General features: G+C 41.7%; 1 protein-coding gene and 1 pseudogene across 3 annotated transcripts in view; one reads left to right on the forward strand and one right to left on the reverse strand.

The window, feature by feature from the left end:
- Positions 1-23,499, forward strand: part of FAM107B (family with sequence similarity 107 member B) — a 145,854-nt gene that overhangs the window by 35,473 nt on the left and 86,882 nt on the right. Inside the window, exon 1 of one of the 3 annotated variants that reach the window (XM_037001671.2) lies at positions 7,624-7,718. The exons of 1 other annotated variant lie outside the window; for it this stretch is intronic. The gene's annotated coding sequence lies outside the window, so the exon portion shown is untranslated. Of the gene's footprint in view, positions 1-7,623; positions 7,719-14,015; positions 14,117-23,499 lie in introns of those variants that run through there. One more of the 3 variants, XM_037001669.2, reaches the window with a different exon arrangement.
- Positions 8,563-11,727, reverse strand: LOC108410216 (protocadherin-15-like; annotated as a pseudogene).

Genomic DNA, 23,499 nt, shown 5'->3' on the forward strand with positions numbered 1-23,499 from the left:
TGGTTGACAGTATGATTAGAAATTTTCAAAATTCGATTTTGAATGACTTTTTGGAATAGGTTAATGAAGCAGGGAAGGAAAAGGAGAATAATAATAATAAAGGTAATAGGGGCTAGGAGGGGCAGGAGCCAATTGAAGGGGTAAGGGAACACATTGTTAGGGGAGTTTTCTAGGAGTTTGGAGGCTTGTTCACGGAGGTGTTTTGCACCATCCCGGACGAGACCAGATTTGTTGGTGTAGAAGCAGCATTGTTCTTGGAGTAGGCCACATATGCCACCTGCATACAGCTGTAAGGAGGTCTTGTTTGGGTTGTACAGTAGATTACTGGAGGATTTGTAGTCTGTGGAGTTGATGGTGTAAGTGGTCCCATTGGGATGAAGGAGAATCATGAAGAATGCATTTTTGAGCTCAAAGATGGAGAATTAAGTAGAAGAGGTGGGGATAGTGGATAATAAAGTTAGGGGTTAGGGACTACTGGATGGATTGGAATAACAGCTGCACTGATAATTCTTAAATCTTGAACTAGCCTATAAGAGCCATTAGGTTTTTTGATAGCCAGTATCAGGGTGTTGTAAAGGGAACTGGCTGGTTGTAGTAGCCGTTTGTATAAAAGTTCCTGGATAATTGGCTGCAGCTCAGTAAACTCTTGAGGGGCAGCGGGTACTGAGGCTTAGAGGGAAAGAGGCAGGGCCTTTAAGTCTGACAATTACTGGGGGGGGCAGGTGGTGATAGAGGGGGTGAGGGTATCCCAGATGGGGTGGCAGAGGAAAAGGAGAGGGAGGTGGGTTTGCAGCGGGTTGGAGGGTGAGTAAAAGTGGGATTGAAGGTGAGTCGGGGTTGAGGTGTGGTCTGGGAACGAAAGTAATGGAAGCTCCAAGCTTGTGTAACAAGTCTCTTCCCATAAGGGGGATGGGACACTGGGGAATCACCAAAAAGTAGTGAGAGAGGGCAATGCCTCTAAGGATGCAGTGAAGCATGGGAGTTTGTAAACGTTGATAAGGTGTGCTCTCTACCCTGACTATAGAGAACTATGAGAGGGAGGTAGGTCCCCAAAACTCCTTCAGAACTGAGTAGGTTGCCCCAGTGTTCAAAAGGAAAGAGATGGGCCTACCCGCTACCACAATCGTTACCCTGGGCTCCTGTGCAGTGATGGTAGTGGTCGGGTGGAGGAGTCCTGGGCCCCCTCAATCATCAGTTGCCAGACCCAGAAGGTCTATGGGTAGAGTTGTGACAGGGACCATGGGTATAATCAGAGTAGGGTGAGGGCCTCCGGGAAAAGCAGGGCAGAATATTTACAGTCAGAGCAATATAACAATGAGCAAAGAAGTCCCCATTGAAACTCTGTTAAGCATTATGCAAAGTCAAAGTCACACTAATTCTCTAGGGAAAGATACCTAAGAATATAGACATCTTCAGTGAGATCAGTTAAAGGTCAAAAGGCCAGAAGCAACTTGGCCTGGAATGTTTGAGTGTTCTGCAAGGGTATCAGCATAACCCGTGACTCATGACTCTGCTGTCAGCCCTAACAATCAGACTTTGACCCAGCCCACCTTGAGGGCAGGGCAGGTGGTACAAGTCCACACCCCTAAGTTTTTTTCATGTTCTCGAAAAATCCTCAACTGCCTATAAAACCCCTAGACAATGCACCACTATGGGCTCTCTTGTCCCCTCCTGGTGTGAGCCAGGAGCTCTATTCTCTCACTTTATTTCTAAATAAAAGCCTATACCTTGCTCTCCTACCTTGAGTGTTTGTGAAGCTCATTCTTCAGCTTTGTGAACAAGAACCCCGGCATCAGAGTGTTAGAGCTGGATGGTCTGGCACCTCTCGGTGTGCGAGGACAGTCAACAGCCCAGTGTCCCTCCTGATGGCACTTAGGGCATGGACCGGGGGGCTCCGGGGATTTGGGCAGGCTCTAGCCCAATGACCCATTTGACCACATTTGAGGCATGGATCAGAAGGTCCTCCTGGCTGCTTCTTAGGAAGTGAGGATACCTGAGCACCAGTGGTGGGATAGGTTGAAAGACCTTAGCCAGCATTTGATATTTTTGCTTAGAGGCCTTTTCTTCTCTTCCATTATATACTTTGAAGGCCTCTGCCAGGACTTCTGCCTGAGGAGTTAAGGATCCCTTCTCCAGATGTTTAAGTTTAGCCTTAATATCGGGGAAACTCTGGGTGAAGAAGTAGGTCATTAATAACTGTCTCCTATCTGGGGTCTCAGGGTCTAGGTTTGTATATTGTAAAAGAGCTTTCGTGAGGTGGTCTAGGAACATAGAGGGATTCTCATTTTCATCCTGAATAACCTCTTGGAGTTTTTCATAGTTAATGGCTTTATTGGCTGACTTCCTGAGGCCCGCCATGAGGCAGGTGATGAATTGATCTCGACTGGTGACTCCCCCTGCCGTATTATAGTCCCAGTTAGGGTCTCAGTCAGGAACTGCTTCAGCACCAATTGGATGAGCCGGAGTAGTTTGGTGTACCTCATTGGCATGAGTTCTAGCCTGTTCCCAGACTCTCCTATGCTCCTTGGGCAAAAGTATGTTGGATAGGATCATGTGAATATCATGAAAGGTAAGATCATATGACAGAGTTAGGTACTGGAACTCTTTATGTAAATAGCTGGGTTGGAGGTGAAAGAGCCTAATCTTTTCTCAATTTGAGATGGACCCAGATGACACCCTCTGTACTGGATACTTCCTGTAGTGGGTCTAGGATCTGGGTTTGAGAGCAAGTGACTGGAGGGCTTGGCATGAGACTGGGTGGGGGAAGGGGAACTGGTTGTAGAGGAGGAGGAGGTGCTGTGGCTCCTGCAACGGCACTAGGGGAGCTGGGAGGGTTGGGATTTTGATCTTGCAGAGAGGGAGGTTGGGGCAGGAGAGGAACTGGTGGTTAAGGGGGAGCTGTAGGTTGAGATATGTAGGGAGGAGGTTCATCAGCAGGGTCAAAGTCAGACGACATGGTGGGAATTGGGTGGTGGGGTGAAGTTTTTTAGAGCAAGGAGAAGATGTTTAGGATTGCAAGGGAGACAGAGAGTGGGCTTGGGTCAGAGGTAGGGGAAAGCCTGGATACACGGGATCTCTTTCCATTTGCCCGTGAGCTCACAGAAGTTGTATAAGTTGTGGAGAATTTTAGGACCTAAAGAGCCTTTGGGAGGCCATTTAGACTGATTGTCCAAGGAATATTGTGGCCAGATCTCATTACAGTAGCAAATAAGCTTAAAAGGTTTGAGGTCTGGAGTGAGGGGGAGGGGCTTTAGATTATTGAGTAAGCACCCTAGCGGTGAATCTGCGGGAATGAAGGAGCCAGATCCCTTGGTGAGAATGAGACTGTTCACAGGTTGCTGAGGCATCCCAGAGTGATTGAGAAGGTTGCTGAGAAGACCAGACACAGTTAGGGGGTTGTCACCACCTGTAACTGAGTTGTCGAGGCAAAAATGCTGAGGAGGCTTGGTACCTGGTACCAGGAGTTTAGGAGTAGATAAAGGGAGACTGGGCCTCAGTGAATGAGGATTCTCACCATGGGGAGGCAGAGGAGGGTTGAGTATGGGGATCAACCATGACTCTGAAAGTCATGGTTGGGGGTGCCCCTGTCCTGGAGGAGCCCTTGGGGGTGCCGGACACTCAACGGTCACTTCCCAGGTTCTAAAGGGACATTTAAGTCAGCCATGATGTTGAGACTTACCAAATTGAAGACCAGTGTTGGCCGAGAAGATGAGCAACTGGGGAAATGGGTGGTGAGCCAGTGGAGGAGGATCGGGCAGTGAGGATTCCCAGAGCAGCTCAGGTTCCCGGAGGAAGAGCAAAGTCACTGGGAGAACCTCATCTGAGTCACGGCACCAATGAAAACTATCTCGCCATGACCCTCCTTACCCCAGAACAACTCAAGAAACATGGGCCCACGCAAGAGATTTTATTATTTGAAAGAGAAAATGGCTGCCCCCAGAAAGAGGAAGCAGCAGCTTGTGGGTGAGGAAGTGCATTTTTAAGGAGTAGGGGTAGGGTGTGTTCTGCATTGGTGATTGGATCTTAAGGGGTGGGGGTTTTAGCGTGCCAGAATTTGCCTTCAGCCATCCTGTTTAAAACTGCACATTCCTGCCAACACTTCCTGTCCCCTTTCTAGCTTTATTATTATTTTTCTGTACATAGCAATAATGAATGCTATCTGACATACTACATGCTTTTCTATTTTTCTTTTCTTCCCTTCCCTTCCTCCATTTCCTGTTTGATCCCCTTTTCTAGAATATATATCCCATAATGGCAGGGATTTTTTCCTGTTCTGTTCACTGTTGTATCCTTAGGGACCAAAACAGTGCCTGGAACAAAGAACATGCTGGAGAAAAATGTGTTAAATGAATGAATAATTCCCTATTTTACTGACAAGAAAACTGAATCTTAGAAAAGTTGAATAATCTGGCCAAGGATGTTCAGCTGATGAGTAGGGTACATAGGACACAAATCACGTCAGTTGGACTGTGAATCTAATCACTACAATATTCAGCCCTTTGGTAGGCAAAGCCAGCATTCTTTGTCTTCGCAAGGCATGGCACTGTTCTCTAAGACATTTTAGATTATATAGTTTGATGACTTCTGTATAACATGAAAATTTTGATTTTTTCCCATTACTGATAGTTACAACATACTCAGTGATAAATAATGATAATGGACATATTAATTACAAACCCATAAGCCCTTTTGTAGATAACTAAACATTTTATTTGGAATTCAGTTCTGTTTTGAGAAGATAGGAAAAATCAGGAATTGAATTAAATTTATTATCCAAAGTAGTTCAGTTGATGAGAAAAATTTCATGAAAGAAGAAATATTCAGAGTCCTTTATGACTTGGCTTGTCTATCCTAAACAGACAAAGAAAAGAGCTAATTTAGAAACAAGTAGGTAGTCATATATTTTGATAATTGTTCATAAGATTCAGCTCCTAAGTCCTTAAGAATCTAGTATTTCTAAAAATATGTAAAGTTCTTCCAAAGAATTCTGATCACTAACCATAACTAATGAGAAAATGCATTACTGTGTAAAAGTGAATTTCCCTTGCCTCTATATATTCAGCTCAGCTGAATTGATTAGTCTTAGCTCTTTAGGACAACTGTTTAAGGAAAAATAATTCTTTTTTTCAAAATAAAAATTCAATATATTTAAGGTATAAAACATGGTGATTTGCTATACATAGTGAAATGATTAAAACAGCCATGTTAATTAACATATCATCTCCTGACATAATTACCATTTTTTATATGTGTGGTGAGAGCACATCTACTCTCTTAGCAAATGTCTGATTGCCAATACAGTGTTATTAACTATAGTCACCATGCTGTACACTAGATCTCTAGACTTACTCATCTTCTGTAAGTATAACAGTACATTTGACTAGTGTTGCCCCATTTCCCCCACCTTCACAGCCCTGGTGACCACTGTTCTACTCTCTGCGTCTCTGTGTTCAAATTTTTTAGGTTCCATATATAAGTCAGGTCATACAGTTCTTTTCTTTCTCTGTCTGGCTTATTTTATTTAGTGAAATGTCCTCCAGGTTCATCCATGTTGTTGCATATGGCAAAATCTCCTCCTTTTTTAGGCTGAATAATATTCCATTGCCTGTATGCCACACTTTCTTTATCCATTCATCTGTTGATGGACACTTAGATTGTTTCCATATTTTGGGCATTGTGAGTAATGCTGCAGAGAAATGGGAGCATAGATATCTGTTCAAGGTACTAATTTCATTTCCTCTGTGTATATACCCAGAAGCCTTCTGGATTGCTGATCATATGGTCATTCCATAAAGAACACCATTCCTTACAGAAAGAAATAACCTGGAATTTTAAGAAAAGAAAAGCCAATGGTTTGACCTGAGGAGTAAGCACTGTATAGTTTGTTATACTGGATCAGCCTGTTGGGCGTGGCCTGCTGGCTCTGGCTTGGGCAGTGGTGTATATATACTGTGCAGGGGAGATGGAAGCAAAGCAGTATTTGGGGGCATCTATTTAATGAATATTAAGTATATGTGGTCTGGGCATAATCTGATAGAGATGGAGAGGGAAAAATGGGGCCTTGAGAGAAATGAGAAAGCCATGGCTTGTCTTTGTGACCTAGGAGGATGTGGGACTTGAGAGAGGAAATGAAGATCATCCTGAAATTTGTGGGTTGGAGACTGCCAGGGGTCCCCTTACAAGACCGGAAAAGGCATATGGTAGGTAAGGAGGTTATGAGATAAAAGCAAGTTTCTGCTTTTAATTAGTCATGCTGATAAACTGTCTCTCAAAAAGATTAAGAATATTTCTAACCAAGCTAAGAATGGTCATTAGCAGGTCATTCTTAAATTCAATTTCCATAACATTATGTTCCTCCTATTCTGTGAGAAAATTCTAATTGCCAATCAATTAATTGAAAGTTTATGGGTTTCTCCAGGTTTCCTATTTCATCCTTAGTCAGTTGTAGAAAGTTGTATTTTTCTAGGAACTTATTTTCTTACTTCATTTAATTTCAAATGAAGTTGCTCATAGTATATTTTTTTTATTGAAGTGTTGTTAATATACAATCTTATGTTGGTTTCAAATGTATATCATAGTGGTTCAGCAGTCCCTGTGATCAACTTATATTTTGATTCTCTTTTTAGCCTTTGAGTATCGATAGTTGTACCTCTATTTTCATTCCTACAAGTTTTGTACTTCTCTCTCTCTGTGTCTTTGTCATCTTTTTGGACCAAAGTTTGTTAATTTTATTTGTCTTTCAAATAAAAATATAGTTTCTATTAGATTTTTGCATTTCTTTCTCTTTTTTATCCTTTAAAGTAGTTGTTTGTACTTTGATATGGACGATAGCAGATGGCTTAAGCAGTTGTAGAGAGAAATGTTTTGGGAAGGCAGGTGCGTGTACAAGTACAGTTTCCTGCGATGTGTCTCAACTGTTGACTTGCAAAAGGAAGGTCATCAGGGCAAGCCGGAATCAGAACAAGGCAGGTTGTTCTGGGCGATGTGGTGACTGTCTGAGAGGTAAACGGGGAGAATTACAAAATATCTACAGAAACTGCCTTCCTCTTTTCTGTAGGACTCTATCCTTTTATCATTCATTCTTGCCCTCTTTCTCCTTATAAAGTTCACATCTTTATTAATACTAACATTATCCAGCTAAAGCTAACATTAGTGAGAATTTTAGCTCATGTTCAATTTTGGTGAAACAAATAGAAGAATGTTATCACTTGAAGTGTATTTTTTTTAAAGCTCAGTAATCAATTAGCATTTCAAATGTGGGGTCATACCATTCTTTAAGCAGAGTTAATAAGCAAACTTTCTCTGGCAAGATTTAACAAAAGCTGCAGTTTGGACTTCAGTTTTAAGTTCAAAGTGGGTCCGGCAGCCCCCCCTTTCCAGCCAAGCAAGGAGAGCAACAGAAACACCATAAATGCTTTAATTTTTATATAGAAGAAACACACATCTCTGTGTATACACACACACACACACACACACACACACAAACATAAACATATAAATAAAATAGTGCTGCAATTTTTATGCAAAAGATACATAGGTATAGATATGGATTGCTACTGTTAATGATTAAATCCAGAGGAAACAGCTAGCTGTGAGTTATGTATCTTGTCCAAAGTCACACAAAGCTAGTTGGTAACAGAACCATGACTGAGATCTCTTCTCCTCTAGCCTAGTCTTTATTTCATTACTTCATGAAGTTACTTATTGCATCGTGAAAGGTAGGTGTGCATATATAAATGGCCTTCAACTACTTATTACTGATGCAAATGTTTTAAGGAATAATTCTTGCTAACAAAAATGTGTGTGTCTGGAATGTGTATCAGAAGAAAAAAAATTGGAGCAAAATGTAGAATGTTTTTAGTGAAATGGCCATTTGTTTTATATGTTAGTCATTTGAATAAGGAAACGGGCATTATCTTAATTGTGCCCAAGTGCAGAGATGGTTTGTCTACTCACTAATATCTGCTGTTAAGATATAAAATATTTTTGGCACGGTGAGGGTTTGAGGGTTTTTCCTCCCTCTTTGATTTTTAGAGACTTTAGTTTTAATGTACAGGAAGACTCTCAGGAAATCCTTTTTTCTGGCTTTGGATTCATGTAAAGAAAAAAGATGTAGAACTCAGATCTTTGCCTTGTTCTGTAGTTGTTTATGTGACTATAGCTGTTTCTCTTGATTCTTAGGTGATATTTAGTTTTATAGAGTCCCTTTGATTTTAAAATTGTGGATAACAAAGCATTTTGTAGGTAGAAACTAAATTAAATTTTAGCCAACATGTTTATTAAAGATTTTGAAATTAAAACTCCTAAACTTTAAACTCCCTAGAAATGGCAGAATGTTGAGTTACATTGTGCCCTATGTGTAGCTACATTGCCGAGTTTGTGAAATGCTTTGTAGCCAGTAACTATTAAAAAGGGGATTTATAATAGAGGTAACTGTTAAACCACTGTGTTGTATATTTGAAACCAATATATGACTGTATATCAATGGCACTTCAATTTAAAAAGGGGGGGATTATTATTGGTGTTGCCAGCTTATTTTTTTTGAGGTGAAATATGGTTTATTAACTTTTGTTTTAAATATATAATTAAGCAGAAATAATTTTGGAGAGGTCAGGGAGACTTAGCCAATGAAATGGTTTGACTTCTCTGAATAATATAAAGTCACTGAGACAACGAAAATTAGATCAACACTCTCCTGTTTCTGAAGAAGGAATGAGCCCATCACTGAGCAATTCCTTCCCACAAGCTGCTGAATCTTAAAAAAAGGGATGGTCAGGGAACATGGACTGCATTTTAAGAGACTTGAGACCCATCATAGAGAATGAGACACATTTTGTGCACATCTTATATGTGTAGATGACATTTTTTGGACCCAATTTGACTTCCAATTTTGGACCCAAAATGACTTTTATATATATATAAAAAAATTCCAAGCAAATAAATGTAAACTGAATCCAGAGCAGCCAAGTAAGATATGAAGGTTTGTAACTCTCTACTATCAAACACATCCATCCTGAGATCCTGAGAGAGAAGGCTGTATCAGTCGAGTATCCATCTTGGGATCTTTACTATCACTGTGACAGTAGCAATAACAGGTGGCGTTGTTCCTTAAATATCAAAGGCTTCTACTAGGAAAGTGATACTTGCTTTCTGGTCTGAAAATGACTCATAGTCCAAACTCCTTAACAGGGAGAGTTCTCCTGTAAATGGATGTAGCACAAAAAAGTGGTTCACTTCAGGGCTTCTTATCCTATAAGACACATTTGCTCCAAGGTCAACATCTTTGGCCTCTGTTTAAAGAAACGTAGTTCCAGCTGGCAGATTCTCTTCAACAACAACTGTATATATTGAATTGGTAAACACAGGACTGTTATCATCAATATTCAAAACTTTGATGGCCAGTGTTAGAGTTGAATGACGAGGGTGTACTGCTCCATCAGTTGCCAAAACCACAAGTTCATAGTTGTCCCTGACTTCCCTATTAAGCTGTGTAAATGCTCCTGTTGGATGTGATCTGACAAAGATTATTGAAGTTATCCAAACTGTAGTGCACTTGACCATTTATTCCAGCACCAGGGTCTGTTGCCCTTACTTGATCCACAAAGGCACTGGCTTCTTCCTTCACCACAGATAGATTTCTAGGCAGATAGGGATCAAACACTGGAGCGCTGTCATTGACATCTGTCACCACCACATTTACTGTAGCAGTTGAGGTCCTGTCTGGCCTGCCATCGGAAGCAGTAATGATCAGAATACAGTGATCGGTGCTTTCTCTATCCAGGGCTTTCCCTAAGGTTAGAATCCCAGTAGTTGCTGAAAGATTAAAAACTCTCTGAGGATCTCCATTCTCAATGACATATGTCATTGGGTCTCCCTCTCAATCAGTTGCCTGTAGATTTCATAGAACTGCACTGATCCTCATAGCTTCACTGATTTCAAGGCTATACATCAGCTGTGGGAAGCGGGGAGGGCTTTGATAATTTTGAGGAAGCACTTCAGCAGACACAGTGCAGATAGAGTGCCTTTTCTCTTCAGAAGTAGCATTATCCGCTGCTTGGACTGTGAGCGCATAAGTCCTCCTGACTATCAATCCACCCCCAGAGCGATGGCGATAAGCCCTGTTGTGTTATTGATGATGAAGTCTCCCTGAGCCCCAACCAGGATTTCATAGGTGAGCTCCCCATTTGACCCTTCATCCGCGTCAGCTGTAGTGAGATGTATGACACTGTCCACAGGGCTCATGTATAAACACAGACATCATAGGATATTTCAGGGAAGGTTGGAGTGTTATTATTTGGATCCATCACCCAGATATTGACAATAACTGGCTTGCTTTCTTGCACACCATCAAATGTCGTTACCGAAAAGGTATTAAGTTTGCTGTTCCTCCCTGTCCACTGGTTGAAGTAAGGTGAGGAAGCGAGTGATACCAGTCAGTGTAATGGTGAAGATGGAGGTATAATCATTCAGGAAAAGGTGAAGCTCTGGGTCTTTTGTATCTTCCATATCCTTGTCCAGAGCTTCAGTTCTTAGAGGGGTGGTCAAATCCAGACTATCAGAAATAGTTGTTCCCACTGAAGCAGATTCCAGGATATAGCCTTGATAACTGGGCATTGTGAAATATGGACTCTGATTGTTTTCATCCAGTATTTCAATATGTAGACTGGCGAATACTGGAAGAGGATGACCATTGTCCTGTTCAGCCTTAATAACCAAATCAAATTTCTGGTGAAAGTCTCTTTACTGGCTCCAAGAGTCTAAGTTCTGCAGTCCTAGGATGCATATGGAAAAATCATGGGTTATCCTCAGGAGTCCCGACAAGGGTGGAATAGAGGATGCCTGTCCTATCTGATGGTGACTGAATATTCCGGTCCTGATCAATGACTTGGATTGGTGGGATAACAACCATGGGGTTCATTTCTTCCTTCCAAGAAGTTCTGACATCCTAAATCGTGTTGCTAACCCAGAAAGGTAGATGATTTCCAGAGGAAAAGCAAGGACATTAGTCAAGCAAAGACATTAGTCTCCTAGGAGTTTGATTTCTTGGAGTCCTCATCTCAGGTATGGCAGGTTGATAGGTCAGTGGGCGACAATTATGAGTATTTGGCACAAGGACACAGGAAGAAACACTGGACCCAAGTCATCTCCATCCAGAACATCCACTGTGAGGGTGGTGGTGGTGGTTCGCCATTCATTTAGATTTTGTACGCTGTCATTTGCTTGGATGATGATGAAGTAGCGAGTCTTATCTTCCTTCATAGCTGAGCCTCTTCCTTAACACTACATTTCCAGTCAACATGAGGGGAATTTCAAAGGTGTCACTTGATGCCGGATCATCTGGATTATACTGAATAGCATATTCTATCTGTCCATTTGGGCCGTCATCTATGTCTGTAGCTCCACTGTCTCCTGAAAATCCTGTAAATACTGTGGTACCAACTGGAGTGAGCCCATTCAATGTGGCATAGTAGCTTTCATGCTTGAATGTGGGTGAGCTCTCATTCCTGTCTCTCACCACAATCTGAATTTCATGGTAGATAACAGTGCCCACTTTTTTGTCGATGCACTGGACTTGCACCATGATGGAGTGTATGTTCATTGGTAGCTGCTCAGAGACATTCCCAGCAGACATAGCCAAAAACCCACACAGCTGACTGGGAAGAACTGTCTGCCAAAGCAAACCTGTAAGGTTTGGAAGAGGAGCCCCATGACTCAGATGTGCAGATACCAAGGTAAGGTCTAGAAGCTTATTTAATGAAGTGATCCCATTCCTTTGCTCACAAGTGCTCAGGCAAAGAGGCTATTTTAACACAACAGCTCAGCTCATGATCTAGCTGATAGCACATTCTTTTTTATTTGGGTATATCAATTTGATCCTTTTTAAGTACTACTCATTTTAAAAGGTAGATTGATGCTATAGTTGCTTTTCAAGCCATATATCTTTTTAGAAATATTCTCCACAAATGTGTTTAGTTTCTTCACTGAAAAGCATTATCATCATGGGTTATAGAACAGTGTGCTAATATTATGCAACAAGCACAAGGTTAAGCAAAATGAACACCATTTTATTCTTATTATTATGCTATTTCAGTGATAAAATTAGTGTGTCATAGTTTGAACTTCAGTTTTCCTCCCCTATTTTTTCAGTGTTGAGGTCTTCAGGGTTTAATGAAAACCTACTATCCATTGAGCTGTGTGGGAACTAGATTATTACTTAATCAGATTCCTTTTTAGGCCTGGCTTCTCCTGGTTGACCTAAGTAACTGATGAGCTTGTATGTGATCCTTCCCCAAGGCTCTCATCTCTGACTACTGTCACATGCTATAAGTTTTATATGAAACAACATGTCTGTCTGCCTGTCTGTCCATCTATCTTTATTCTTGATGGTGTGGGCAGAATTCTAAGATAGGCTCCAAGGAAATCTGGTCCCTGATATACACACAACGTCCTTTCCCAGTGATTCAATTGTGCATTAATGTAGGCACTGCTGTGAAGGGATTTTGTGAATCTAAGGAAGTTCTCAAATCAGTTAACCTTAAGACAGGGAGACCTTTTGGTGTGGGCCTGATAATCACATGGACACTTTAAATCTGAGTCTAGAGGTGGAGATGGAGGTAGGCAGAGATTAGAAGCACAAGAAGGATTTGATGTGCTGTTCCTGGCTTGATGATGGAGAACACCACATGCTAAGGTATATAGGCAGCCTTTAGGAGTTGGGAGTGGCTCCCAGTTTCCAACAAGGGAACAGGAACCTCAGTCCTACAAATGCAAAGAACTGAATTCTGCCAACAGGGCCTCAAGCTTTGGATAAGATGAGCCATGGGCCCTGTCAAGATCTTGATTTTGGCTTTGGGGGACCCTGAACAGAAAATCCAGCCAAGCCATACCTGGACAAAGCAAAGATGACCTAAAATATGGGTGTTGTCCTAAGTTGCTAAGCCTGTAGTAATTGGTCATGCAGCAATAGATAAGTATTACACTGATTTAAACCCTGGTCAATCTTAACGTTTTTTGAGTCCTTTTTCTTTTTTCTCCTGCCTCCGTCTTTGAAACCAAAACCAAGCAGAAAGCAAGTATTTACTTTGATGCATCAATTCAGGACATGAAGCCAGTACAATTTATTAAATCTGTTGTTAGGGGTTTTATGTTAAATTGCTAGGGGCTTAGGGCTTGTCTGTAAATCAGAATGATTTCCCTTGAGACTACAGTTATCACCTGTCATTGTTACCTCCCACTATATAGTCCCTCACCTCGGATCTCAGGGAAGATTATTTGCAACAACACTGCAATATTGCAACCAATGACACCTGCAGTAATTCCTCCTATCCTAGCACTCTTGTCCCTTGTAATGTGACTACTGCTTCTTTATCAAGAGGTGGAGTCCATTTCCCAAACCTTGGATTTGGACTGGTTCTGTGATATTTTCAAGTGGTAGAATGTGGCAGAATGACCTTGAGGCTAGACTTCATGAGGGCTTACTGCAGTTTCCTTTTTCACCCTCTCAGAGCTGGCTGCCCTGTGAGGAAGTCTCAGTGAGCCTGTGTGACAGGCATCTGAGGCACCCAGGCACACAGCTTCAGTCCACATCTGGACTTTGAGACCGCCCAGGACAAGCTGGTCCCTGGCTGACCTTCCCACCTGACTGCAAATGCACAATAGAGCCCAGTTCAGACCAGATGGAGCAGAGATGAGCTCTCCCAGCTGATTCTTGTCCAAATTGCCAGCCCACAGCATCGTGAGCAAATCATTCATTCCTATTTAAGCTACTATGTTTTGAGGTTATTATACAGCAATGGATAACTGATGCTTTAATAGATATTAAAGAACATGACTTTAAAAATATTATTTTAAAGTTAAAATTTTATTTCTTTTTGAAAGGATTATTATATATTCAAATGTCCATGCACACAGTGCAAAATGTAAGATACAAAAGTGTATACACATAAAAATTAATTCTCCTCTTCTAGGGCACTGTTAAACAAGCCTTCCTCCTCTCTTTGAAGCTCTGCAGGATGATGGTTAGAGCATAAAGTAACACTTTCAAGACTATACATAGGAAAAAATGACCAAAGTAGGAGGAAAATGTCCAAAGGATGAGTATACAGGTGAACTTGGGGTGAGTATTATAGGATGGAAAATTATTATGTATATGTTCCAGTAATATGAGATTGGAAGATCTATCACCAATGATGGGTTTAGTGACTCAAAAAAACCATTCAGAGGATTATTTTCTCTGTACTTTATTTGGACAAAGCAAACGAGCAAAGGCCCTCCATGTCACCTAATAAATTGTGTCAGCCCAGGAGCAGAAACTGAAGCAGAACACAATAGGTGCCTGGGCCACTGGCTCACTTGACCTTTCTTGGAGTCTTTTTTTTTTATTTTTTTTTATTTTTTTTATTTTTTTTTTGAGAGGGCATCTCTCATATTTATTGATCAAATGGTTGTTAACAATAAAATTCAGTATAGGGGGGTCAATGCTCAATGTACAATCATTAATCCATCTCAAGCCTAATTCTCGTCAGTCTCCAATCTTCTGAAGCATAACGAACAAGTTCTTACATGGTGAACGAATTCTTACAGAGTGAATAAATTCTTACATGGTGAACAGTACAAGGGCATTCATCAAAGAAACTTTCGGTTTTGATCATGCAATATGACCTATAAACCATCAGGTCAAATATGAATATTCATTTGATTTTTGTACTTGATTTATATGTTGATCCCACATTTCTCCTATTATTATTATTATTTTTATTTTTAATAAAATGCTGAAGTGGTAGGTAGACGCAAGATAAAGGTAGAAAACATAGTTTAGTGCTGTAAGAAGGCAAATGTAGATGATCAGATGATCAGGTGTGTGCCTATGGACTAAGTATTAATCCAGGCTAGACAAGGGCAGCAAGACATCCACGGATGCAGAAGATTTCTCTCAAAGCAGGGGGGGTGAGGTTCTGAGCCTCACCTCTGTTGATCCCCAAATTCTCACCTGATGGCCCCCCTGCGACTGTGCCTGTCTTAGGTTGTTCCTCCCTTGAGGAATCTTACCCGTCTCTGGCTAACCAGTCATCTTCCGGGGCCATACAGGGAAATGTAAAGTTGGTAAGTGAGAGAGAAGCCATATTGTTTGCAAAGGTTAGCTTTTTACTTCTTTGCAGATTTATGCCCTGTGGCTTCTATGCCCAGCACTTGTCTCAAGGTATCTTTACCACCTGGAGGAATTATGATACTCGGTAAATTCGATATGAGGCACGAATTGTATTTAAGGGTTGTAATTAGGAAGGAAGAAGAAAAGCTATAGATGTAGCATATGAAGGAAACTTGGGAGGATTGATTATTTCTTTGACATATCTTCTTGTATAGTACCTTAAGTATGTATAGGTTTTAAACTACTAACTAATTTGCACACACATATTAACATAATAGGAATACGGTGACATAAACAAAGCAAATCTATAATTACCAGCCATCTCCAGTGAAGCCAAGAAAACCATTTAGGCACCCTAGGCATTTGTGAAAATTTATCTATGATATGATGGATATTTTCCAACTGTACTTGAACCATCAGACAAATTAAAGAAGCCCATTTCTGGGATCTGTTCACATCCCATATGTTCTTTTAACCATAGATAGTCTATAGTCATGAGATTTTGGGGTGCTACAACTTGCACCCCTCCCAACTCCTGGTTGAGTTCCAACAGTACAGATCCAGTCAAATTCGTTGTCTCACTGTATGCACATGCCAGCCTAGACATCTCCCTCCTCCTTCTTATGGCAAGTCCAGGAGATGGTGGGCTGGATGCAGCCACAACCGCAGCATCGTCCGGATCCCTGTGGAGGCTTTTTGATGATCATCCCCCGGCACGAGTCCTCCAGAGAGTGCTGATGCCGGAAGCTCCTCCTCATATCGTATCTTAGTTCATTTTCTGGGTATCCAAGCTAGGCCTTGATCTTCTGCGTAGAAACAAACAGACCCTTTGCCCACACTTTGACATGCCCTCTATACCACTGTGCAGAACTCATTGGAGGTCAGCACACAGTAACTGCTTTTTTTTTTTTTTTAATTAAGAGAAAGGAATATTATCAGAAAAGAGTACCTCCATAGCTGATCATCTGACACCCTTTAAGTGATCAACATTAAGGATATTTAAAGCATGTGTTGATCTTTGATTTACCAATAGTTTTATCCTGTTAAGGAGTAATCCCCCTTTTCTTTCTTTCTTTCTTTTTTTTTTTTAAATTTTTAATCTACACTTACCTGAAGAATACTATGTTTACTATGCTCTCCCCTATATCAGGTCCCCCCTAACAACCACATTACGGTTACTGTCCATCAGCTTAGCAAAATGTGGTAGAGTCACTACTTGTCCTCTCTGTGTTGTGCAGCCCACCCTCCCCTTTCTCCCTCCCCCCCATGTATGCTAATCTTAATACCCCCCTTCTTCTTCCCCCCCCTTATCCCTCCCTGCCCACCCATCCTCCCCAGTTCCTTTCCCTTTGGTACCTGTTAGTCCATTTTTGGGTTCTGTAATTCTGCTGCTGTTTTGTTCCTTCAGTTTTTCCTTTGTTCCTATACTCCTCAGATGAGTGAAATCATTTGGTATTTCTCTTTCTCCGCTTGGCTTATTTCACTGAGCATAATACTCTCCAGCTCCATCCATGTTGCTGCAAATGGTTGGATTTTTCCACTTCTTATGGCTGAGTAGTATTCCATTGTGTATATGTACCACATCTTCTTTATCCATTCATCTACAGATGGACATTTAGGTTGCTTCCAATTCTTGGCTATTGTAAATAGTGCTGCGATAAACATAGGAGTGCATCTGTCTTTCTCAAACTTGATTGCTGCGTTCTTAGGGTAAATTCCTAGGAGTGGAATTCCTGGGTCAAATGGTAGGTCTGTTTTGAGCATTTTGATGCACCTCCATACCGCTTTCCACAATGGTTGAACTAATTTACATTCCCACCAGCAGTGTAGGAGGGTTCCCCTTTCTCCACAGCCTCGCCAACATTTGTTGTTGTTTGTCTTTTGGATGGCAGCTATCCTTACTGGTGTGAGGTGATACCTCATTGTAGTTTTAATTTGCATTTCTCTGATAATTAGCGATGTGGAGCATCTTTTCATGTGTCTCTTGGCCATCTGTATTTCTTTTTTGGAGAACTGTCTGTTCAGTTCCTCTGCCCATTTTTTAATTGGGTTATTTGTTTTTTGTTTGTTGAGGCGTGTGAGCTCTTTATATATTCTGGACGTCAAGCCTTTATCAGATCTGTCATTTTCAAATATATTCTCCCATACTGTAGGGTTCCTTTTTGTTCTATTGATGGTGTCTTTCGCTGTACAGAAGCTTTTCAGCTTAATGTAGTCCCACTTGCTCATTTTTGCTGTTGTTTTCCTTGCCCGGGGAGATATGTTCAAGAAGAGATCACTCATGTTTATGTCTAAGAGGTTTTTGCCTATGTTTTTTTCCAAGAGTTTAATGGTTTCGTGACTTACATTCAGGTCTTTGATCCATTTTGAGTTTACCTTTGTATATGGGGTTAGACAATGGTCCAGTTTCATTCTCCTACATGTAGCTGTCCAGTTTTGCCAGCACCATCTGTTGAAGAGACTGTCATTTTGCCATTGTATGTCCATGGCTCCTTTATCAAATATTAATTGACCATATATGTTTGGGTTAATTTCTGGGGTCTCTAATCTGTTCCACTGGTCTGTGGCTCTGTTCTTGTGCCAGTACCAAATTGTCTTGATTACTATGGCTTTGTAGTAGAGCTTGAAGTTGGGGAGTGAAATCCCCCCTACTTTATTCTTCTTTTTCAGGATTGCTTTGGCTATTCGGGGTCTTTGGTGTTTCCATATGAATTTTTGAATTATTTGTTCCAATTCATTGAAGAATGTTGCTGGTAATTTGAGAGGGATTGCATCAAATTTGTATATTGCTTTCGGCAGGATGGCCATTTTGACGATATTAATTCTTCCTAGCCATGAGCATGGGATGAGTTTCCATTTATTAGTGTCCCCTTTAATTTCTCTTAAGAGTGACTTGTAGTTTTCAGAGTATAAGTCTTTCACTTCCTTGGTTAGGTTTATTCCTAGGTATTTTATTCTTTTTGATGCAATGGTGAATGGAATTGTTTTCCTGATTTCTCTTTCTATTGATTCGTTGTTAGTGTATAGGAAAGCTACAGATTTCTGTGTGTTGATTTTGTATCCTGCAACTTTGCTGTATTCCGATATCAGTTCTAGTAGTTTTGGAGTGGAGTCTTTAGGGTTTTTTATGTACAGTATCATATCATCTGCAAATAGTGACAGTTTAACTTCTTCTTTACCAATCTGGATTCCTTGTATTTCTTTGTTTTGTCTGATTGCCGTGGCTAGGACCTCCAGTACTATGTTAAATAACAGTGGGGAGAGTGGGCATCCCTGTCTGGTTCCCGATCTCAGTGGAAATGCTTTCAGCTTCTCGCTGTTCAGTATAATGCTGGCTGTGGGTTTATCATATATGGCCTTTATTATGTTGAGGTACTTGCCCTCTATTCCCATTTTGCTGAGAGTTTTTATCATGAATGGATGTTGAATTTTGTCAAATGCTTTTTCAGCATCTATGGAGATGATCATGTGGTTTTTGTCTTTCTTTTTGTTGATGTGGTGGATGATGTTGATGGATTTTCGAATGTTGTACCATCCTTGCATCCCTGGGATGAACCCCACTTGGTCATGGTGTATGATCCTTTTGATATACTGTTGAATTCTGTTTGCTAATATTTTATTGAGTATTTTTGCATCTACGTTCATCAGGGATATTGGTCTGTAATTTTCTTTTTTGGTGGGGTCTTTGCCTGGTTTTGGTATTAGGGTGATGTTGGCTTCATAGAATGAGTTTGGGAGTATTCCCTCTTCTTCTATTTTGTGGAACACTTTAAGGAGAATGGGTATTATGTCTTCTCTGTGTGTCTGATAAAATTCTGAGGTAAATCCGTCCGGCCCCGGGGTTTTGTTCTTGGGTAGTTTTTTGATTACTGTTTCAATTTCTTTGCTTGTAATTGGTTTGTTTAACTTTTGTGTTTCTTCCTTGGTCAGTCTTGGGAGGTTGTATTTTTCTAGGAAGTTGTCCATTTCTTCTAGGTTTTCCAGCTTGTTGGCATATAGGTTTTCATAGTAGTCTTTAATAATTCTTTGTATTTCTGTGGAGTCTGTCGTGATTTTTCCATTCTCATTTCTGATTATGTTGATTTGTGTTGACTCTCTTTTTCTCTTAATAAGTTGGGCTAGAGGCTTATCTATTTTGTTTATTTTCTCAAAGAACCAGCTCTTGGTTTCGTTGATTTTTGCTATTGTTTTATTCTTCTCAATTTTGTTTATTTCTTCTCTGATCTTTATTATGTCCCTCCTTCTGCTGACTTTAGGCCTCATTTGTTCTTCTTTTTCCAGTTTTAATAATTGTGATGTTAGACTATTCATTTGGGATTGTTCTTCCTTCTTCAAGTGTGCCTGGATTGCTATATACTTTCCTCTTAAGACTGCTTTCGCTGCATCCCACAGAAGTTGGGGCTTAGTGTTGTTGTTGTCATTTGTTTCTATATATTCCTTGATCTCTATTTTGATTTGTTCATTGATCCATTGATTATTTAGTAGCATGTTGTTAAGCCTCCATGTGTTTGTGAGCCTTTTTGTTTTCTTTGTAGAATTTATTTCTACTTTCATACCTTTGTGGTCTGAAAAATTGTTTGGTAGAATTTCAATATTGTGGAATTTACTGAGGCTCTTTTTGTGAGCTAGTATGTGGTCTATTCTGGAGAATGTTCCATGTGCACTTGAGGAGAATGTATATCCTGTTGCTTTTGGATGTAAAGTTCTATAGATGTCTATTAGGTCCATCTGTTCTAGTGTGTTGTTCAGTGCCTGTGTGTCTTTACTTATTTTCTGCCCGGTGGATCTATCCTTTGGGGTGAGTGGTGTGTTGAAGTCTCCTACAATGAATGCATTGCAGTCTATTTCCCTCTTTAGTTCTGTTAGTATTTGCTTCACATATGCTGGTGCTCCTGTATTGGGTGCATATATATTTAGAATGGTTATATCCTCTTGTTGGACTAATCCCTTTATCATTATGTAGTGGCCTTCTTTATCTCTTGTTACTTTCTTTGTTTTGAAGTCTATTTTGTCTGATATTAGTACTGCAACCCCTGCTTTCTTCTCACTGTTGTTTGCCTGAAATATGTTTTTCCATCCCTTGACTTTTAGTCTATGCTTATCTTTGGGTTTAAGGTGAGTTTCTTGTAAGCAGCATATAGATGGGTCTTGCTTTTTTATCCATTCTATTACTCTATGTCTTTTGATTGGTGCATTAAGTCCATTTACATTTAGGGTGACTATTGAAAGATATGTACTTATTGCCATTGCAGGCTTTAGATTCGTGGTTACCAAAGGTTCAAGGTTAGCTTCTTTAGTATCTTACTGCCTAACTTAGCTCGCTTATTGAGCTGTTATATACACTGTCTGGAGAGTCTTTTCTTCTCTCCCTTCTTATTCCTCCTCCTCCATTCTTCATATGTTGTGTGTTTTGTTCTGTGCTCTTTTTAGGGGTGCTCCCATCTAGAGCAGTCCCTGTAGGATGCCCTGTAGAGGTGGTTTGTGGGAAGCAAATTCCCTCAGCTTTTGCTTGTCTGGGAATTGTTTGATCCCACCATCATATTTAAATGATAGTCGTGCTGGATACAGTATCCTTGGTTCAAGGCCCTTCTGTTTCATTGCATTAAGTATATCATGCCATTCTCTTCTGGCCTGTAGGGTTTCTGTTGAGAAGTCTGATGTTAGCCTGATTGGTTTTCCTTTATAGGTGACCTTTTTCTCTCTAGCTGCCTTTAAAACTCTTTCCTTGTCCTTGATCCTTGCCATTTTAATTATTATGTGTCTTGGTGTTGTCCTCCTTGGATCCTTTCTGTTGGGGGTTCTGTATAATTCCATGGTCTGTTCGATTATTTCCTCCCCCAGTTTGGGGAAGTTTTCAGCAATTATTTCTTCAAAGACACTTTCTATCCCTTTTCCTCTTTCTTCCTCTTCTGGTATCCCTATAATACGAATGTTTTTCCTTTTGTATTGGTCACATATTTCTCTTAGTGTTGTTTCATTCCTGGAGATCCTTTTATCTCTCTCTATGTCAGCTTCTATACGTTCCTGTTCTCTGGCTTCTATTCCTTCAATGGCCTCTTGCATCTTATCCATTCTGCTTATAAATCCTTCCAGGGATTGTTTCACTTCTGTGATCTCTTTCCTGACATCTGTGATCTCCTTCCGGACTTCATCCCACTGCTCTTGCATTTTTCTCTGCATCTCATCCCACTGCTCTTGCATTTTTCTCTGCATCTCATCCCATTGCTCTTGCATTTTTTTCTGCATCTCTGTCAGCATGTTCATGATTTTTATTTTGAATTCTTTTTCAGGAGGACTAGTTAGGTCTGTCTCCTTCTCAGGTGTTGTCTCTGTGATCTTTGTCTGCCTGTAGTTTTGCCTTTTCATGGTGATAGAGATAGTTTGCAGAGCTGGTACAAGTGACCGCTGGAAGAGCTTCCCTTCTTGTTGGTTTGTAGCCTTTTCCTGGGAGAATAGCGACCTCTAGTGGCTTGTGCTGGGCATCTGTGCGCAGACAGGGCTTCTGCTTCCTGCCCAGTTGCTTTGGGGTTTATCTCCACTGTTGCTGTGGGCTTGGCCTGGCCTGGCTGGGGCTGTTCCTCCAAAATGGTGGAGCCCCGTTGGAGGGGGAGCAGCCAGGAGACTATTTATCTCCGTAAGGGGCCTTTGTGCTCCCTGCTGCCCAGGGGGTTAGAGTGCCCAGAGATCCCCAGATTCCCTGCTTCTGGTCTAAGTGACCTGTCCTGCCCCTTTAAGATTTCCAAAAAGCACTCTCCAAACCAAAACAACAACAGCAACAATGAGAGAGGGAACAGAAAGAAAGAGAAAAAAAAAAGGAAAAAAAAGGAAAAAACAAGCGATTTTTTTTTTTTTTTTTTGTCCTCAGGTGCCGGTCCCAGGCACCCACTCACTGGTCCTGCTGCCCTGTCTCCCTAGCACCAGGGTCCCTGTCCTTTCATGGCTTCCAAAAAGCACCCACCCACCGGTCCCGCAGGGAAGGAACGCTCAATATTCTTGGTCCTCAGGCACTGGTCCCACGCACCCGCTCACCAGTCCCGCCGCCCTGCCTCCCTAGCACCGGGGTCCCTGTCCCTTCAAGGCTTCCAAAAAGCACTCGGCAAAAAGAGAGAAAAAAAAGGGGAAAAACGCGCGATTTCTTCCGTCCTCAGGTGCTGGTCTCAGGCACCCACCCACCGGTCCCACAGGGAAAAATGCGGGATATTCTTTATCCTCAGGTGCCGGTCCCAGGCACCCGCTCACCAGTCCCGCCGCCCTGCCTCCCTAGCACCGGGGTCCCTGTCCCTTTTAGGCTTCCAAAAAGCACTCGCAGAAAAGAGAAAAAAAAAAGGGGAAAAACGCGCGATTTCCTCTGTCCTCAAGTGCCGGTCTCAGGCACCCGCCCACCGGTCCCGCAGGGAAAAACGGGGGATATTCTTTGTCCTCAGGCGCCGGTCCCAGCCACCCGCTCACCAGTCCCGCCACCGTGCCTCCCTAGCACTGGGGTCCCCGTCCCTTCAAGGCTTCCAAAAAGCGCTCGCCAAAAAGAGAAAAAAAAAAAAGGGGAAAAACGCGCGACCTCCTCCGTCCTCAGGCACCGGTCTCAGGCACCCGCCCCCAGGTCTCGCAGGGAGAAACGCGGGATATTCTTTGTCCTCCGGCGCCGTTCCCAGGCACCTCCTCACCGGTCCCGCCACCCTGCCTCCCCAGCAACGGGGGCCCGTCCCTCTAAGGCTTCCAAAAAGCGCTCGCCAAAAAAAAAAAAAAAAAAACTGCTCCGGTTTCTCTCCACCCTCCGGGAGCCGGGGGGAGGGGCGCTCGGGTCCCGCCGGGCTGGGGCTTGTATCTTACCCCCTTCACAAGGCGCTGGGTTCTTGCAGGTGTGGATGTGGTCTGGATGTTGTCCTGTGTCCTGTGGTCTCTATTTTAGGAAGATTTTTCTTTGTTATATTTTCATAGCTCTATGTGTTTTTGGGAGGAGATTTCCACTGCTCTACTCACGCCGCCATCTTGGCTCCCCTCTTGGAGTCTTGTTTACATTCAGAATGTGGAATCTACAGGACATCAGACTCACCCTGAGAGTTTGGTGTTACCTGGTATAACACTGGGAAGTCTAGCCAGCTGTGTCCTGAAAATCAGGCATATTCATTCCACAAAGAACTACCATGCACCTCCTATCACACTCGTCCATAATCTCAAATTTTTTAAATGATTGAGTCTACTCACAATGACTCCAGGGGCCCAAGCCAAATTGGAAACTTGATCCTACCTGGATCAAAATCCTTGTAAGATCCCCTAAGAATGTAAAATATTCAGCCCCAAACAGTGGACTTTATAAAAGGGCATTGGTGTTCTGTCTTTTAATAAAGTTTTGA

This window comes from Manis javanica, chromosome 2, assembly GCF_040802235.1.
Source record: "Manis javanica isolate MJ-LG chromosome 2, MJ_LKY, whole genome shotgun sequence".
In the NCBI taxonomy this organism is placed as follows: Eukaryota; Metazoa; Chordata; class Mammalia; order Pholidota; family Manidae; genus Manis; species Manis javanica.